Below are 4623 nucleotides of genomic sequence, written 5' to 3'. Positions count from 1 at the left end.
TAGAAAACACTGATGGATTCCTCTCGTGTGTGTGTGTGTGTGTGTGTGTGTGTGTGTGTGTGTGTGTGTGTGCTTAACTTCTCATGCCCCTGGGAGCAAGTTGCTGTCTTATTTTTCCCCTCCTATGCTCGCTCAGTCTGCCTGTTTTTAAGGTCTCTTTACTCCATGCTTATCACCTCATTGCGGGTTAATACCTTATGCAGAATATAATGGGAAAAGAATCTCTTTCCCCTTTCTGTTCCAAATGTCATTTTAATCCCCTCTTGTTTGGAATCAACACCACCAAGCTGTGTGGGAAAACCAAACCTCCTGCTCGGCGGAGAGCTGGCGGCTGCTGGCCCCTGTGCAGTCGTGCATAGAATTCTAGCTTTTTCCTCCTTTCTCTGTATATTGAGCTCAGAGATTACAGCGTGTCTCTATGTGAATATGGACAGTCAGCACTTACCAACATGTATCTGTCTACTTTCTCTTTAAAAAAAAAAAACTTTAAAAATGGGGTTGTAGAAGGTCAGCGAACAGTGGGTTTGAGATGTTTGGATGGGTTCCGTGGGCATTCTGACAGCACGGCTTCTCCCTTGGCATGTTTCATTGTCGTGTTTAACAGACATCCTTGCAGTCTAAGGTGACACTTTAAAAACAAACAACAACAATGATTAAAACACTTGTCTCCTAATGATGACCGAGCCCGGCCACTCGATGGGAGAATCAGCAGAACCTGTAGGATCTTATTTGGAATTGACATTCTCTATTGTAATTTTGTTCCTGTTTATTTTTAAATTTTCTTTTTGTTTCACTGGAAAAGACGCTCAGTTTTAAACATTAAAAAGTGTACAAGTTGCTTTGTTGCAATAAAACTAAATGTGTTCGTGAAAAAAAGCCCTTACAATTACGTTGTTATTATTGAAATTTTAATGTACCAAAAAATTTTGCTACATGGATTATGGCTCTTTCGATGTTCTTAGGTTCTAGTCATGTTCGAATCTTGTATTACATTTATTTAATCAATAAAATTGAACGACACTGTGGCTGGACTTTTCACTTGGGGTTCTCATTGCCTTGGCTCCATCTTATCAAAAACTTGACTTACGTATTCTATCTGCATATCTATCTAAAACATAATTTCTTTCTTTCCACTACTTTTATAAAGGAACAACTTTTCAGAGTATGCAATGTTGTCAAATAGATGTCTAAAACCTATCACAACAGAACCGCTTGTAGTAAATAGATGTTACCTCTCAGAGTCTACATTATCTTGAAATTAGAATCAGGGGTTCGATCCAGGCATTGAATTCAGTTTCTCTCTCTCTCTCTCTCTTTCTCCCTCAATACATACATATATATTATATACACATATATTGTATGTATGTAATGTGTATATATATGCACATTTTATCTGTGAGGTTAAATAATAGATTTACATTTTAATTAGCCACCTATTCATGCTTTAAGTCAGCTTGAAAAGTATTTTACTCCCAGGCCTTTGATGTTCAATTTCTCTGATCAACACTTTTTAAATTTTTATTTATTTTTATCTCTATTTCATTTGCAAAGGAAGAAACAGACAGAGGCTGGTTCACTCTCCAATCATTCCGCAGACTTTCTGATTCAGCCCAATGCCAGGAGCCTAGAACTCAATCTGTGTTTTCTACATAGGTAGTGGAAACCAAGTGTTGTTACTTCAAAGGGTGTGGAAAGCTAGCAAACTGGAATCAAAAGCGGAGCTACTCATTGAGTTTTGGTATGGGACGTAGCCCAAGCAGGATCCGAAGCAGTACACCAATCTCCTGCCCGCTACCAGCTTTGGTGTTTATTGTTTGTTTGTTTGCTTATCATAGAGAGACACAGAGAGAGCTCTCCATCTGTTGGTTCACTTCTCAAATCCCTGCAATGATCAAAACTGCACCTGGCTACAGATACGGCAATGACTGAGCTGAGAGCAGAAATTCAGCCCAGGTTTCCCATATCTAAACTGTCACCACTGCCTCTCAGCATAACGGAACTGGAATCAGAGGCAGGATCCAGGCATTGAATTCAGCCTCTTTGTATAATTAGGTAAATTTTCTCCGAACACATTTGTATAGCAGTTTGCCACATACATCTTGCCGTCTTTATAATCCTCGTTTAATTCTTTGGAAAGAATGGAAGTAGCTGCACAATAATAAAAAAAAAAAAGCTAAAAAAATGAGATATGGAATTTTATGTTAAGCAGACAAGCCGTGTTGCTTTGTATGTAAGAATAGTAAAATCCTTTGCTAGGCACTATATTCAGTAAATTATTACAAATATAATTTGATAAACATGAATATTTAATTGCATAATCTGCTGTATGCTAACCTAGACACGGTTTCTATGAACTTGAATAAGAAGTTGTACTTACTTCCTTTTATATAATACTCAAACTATTCTCTTTTTTTTTCAAATTCATTTCTTTTTATTTGAAAGGCATATTTACAGAGCCATCTGGGTGTGATGACTCAGAAGCTAAATTCTTGCCTTGATTGTACCAGAATTCCATGAGGGTGCCAGTTTCTGTCCTGGCTACTCCACTTCTTATTCAGCATCCTGTTTGTGGCCAGGGGAAGCAGTGAAGGATGGCCCAAATCCTTGGGACCCTGCACCCATTTGGAAAACCTGGAAGAAGCTGCTGGTTCTGGGCTTCAGATCAGCACAGCTCTGGTCTGCTGCTACTTGAGGAGTGAATCAGCGGATGAAAGATCTTTGTCTCTCTATATCTCTCTATCTCTCTGCAAATGCACATTTCCAATAAAAATTAATGATTGTTACAAAAAAAAGGAAAGAACACACACACATGCAAATCAGTTCGTTGGTTCACTCCCTAAATTGCTCAATTGCTGCAGCTGATTTGACCAAAAGCATATAGCCAGTATTCTTTTCTTGGTCTCCCAATACATCCAGAGTACCAAGGCCCTAAGCCAACTTCCACTGCTCTCCCAGGCCACAAACAGTGAGCTGGATGGGAAGTGCAGCAGGCAGGATATGAACTGGTGACCATACGGGATCCCGGTGTGTGCAATGCAAAGATTAGCCCATTGAGCCAACCCACGGATCCCTTACCCACTATTCTGAGGGTTAACTAATAAAAGCTATCACAAATCTTCATAGAACTGCTCTTGATTCAATAGTGGCACTTCATTAGGAAATCATACCACCACTCCTTCCTCAGAGTGTACTCCACAGTGGATTTCAACAAGATTAAACTCTTAAATTCTCCACCTGCTCTCTTACTCTCTTATAGGGTATTGCACTTTCCAGAGTCCTACCCTTGTGACTAGGAATACCTTATTTTAAAATATTTATTTATTTGGGGAAAAACAGAGTGAAAGGAGTGTGAGACATGTAGTTGTATATGCTAGCTTATTCTTCAATAAAGCCACAGCAGCATGGGCTAGGCCAGTCAAGAGCCAGGAAGCAGGAGCCAGTAAGTCTGCATGGTTCTCGCATGTAGAAACTGCTCTAGTGAAATGCTTGTTTGGAAGTGGAGCAGCAGGCTCTCATCCTCGCATTGACATATGAGATGCATGCACCCTGGATACACAACCAATGTTTGCCCTTGTTTTTCACTTCTCTATTCTTCATTCCTTTACTAATAAACATTTTCCGAGTAAACTCAGATCCATCTGAACCCTTGTCTCTGGCTCTGCTTCTGGTAACTCTGTATAATGTTTCAGTCCACTTTTCACTTGTAAGAGCTCTTTGAGGCATCCAGGGAGGATGTCACTAGTAGATACTTTCCGAAAAAGAATAAAACCATGAGTTTGACACCAATACAAAGTGACACATGTATTAAAGATGTCAACAACTCAAGAAGAGATTATGGTGATAATATAATTGTTTCAAAAGGGAATTCATTAAAAAAAAAAGACACTGAAATATCAAGTAACAGAGGGAAGCATGCTGTAGACACTGAGCATTTTCCACTTACACAAACATTTTTCTTTGCAATAGCAAATAGGAATTAGTTTCACATCTGTAAATTGACCTGTTGAAGATGTGTTTTTAATTAGCTAATTTATACACATTTATACACATTCTATATGTTGCTGTGGAAATTGCCTTATCAAGGAAAACATGACCGTTATTGCTCTGGATATCTGAGTAAAACTTTGTTGAGCATTCCTACTTTAGCTACAGTTATTTGAATAGAAGTAAGCAAATATGTGTATGAGTCTGATCAAATTTTAAGAGCTCAATAATCTGAACATTTGTATAGCAACAAGACATTAGCAACATCTAACTTGTTCAAAAATGAGTGTATTGAGACACTTGTAAAAATATGATTATCTTAAATATCCAGCTTCACCTTTGTCATTTTAAATGAATGTGTCTTAAATGAACTTTTCTCTTTCAATATGCCATCCGGGTGGTAGGTAGGTGGGTTTAGGGGAGAAAGGATAGGGGGACACACCTGCAGATCCAAAGTCTGCCCACTGGTGGTCTAGGTCTACTGTGTGTATCACTGGGTACTTGTTTGAGATGTTATTAACAAATATTAGGTACTTCCACAGGCCAGGCCATAGAGAGAGCTGGGATTAAGACTGTATGTGGAGGAGTTTAGGAACTGAAAACTGGGACTGTGAGAAAGCTTGATTTTGTTGTTATAAC

This window comes from Ochotona curzoniae, unplaced genomic scaffold, assembly GCF_017591425.1.
Source record: "Ochotona curzoniae isolate NIBS_2020 unplaced genomic scaffold, NIBS_Ocur_1.0 contig_3498, whole genome shotgun sequence".
Lineage (NCBI taxonomy): Eukaryota > Metazoa > Chordata > Mammalia > Lagomorpha > Ochotonidae > Ochotona > Ochotona curzoniae.
The sequence above is the reverse complement of the archived record's forward strand: the minus strand, read 5'-3'. Positions refer to the sequence as shown.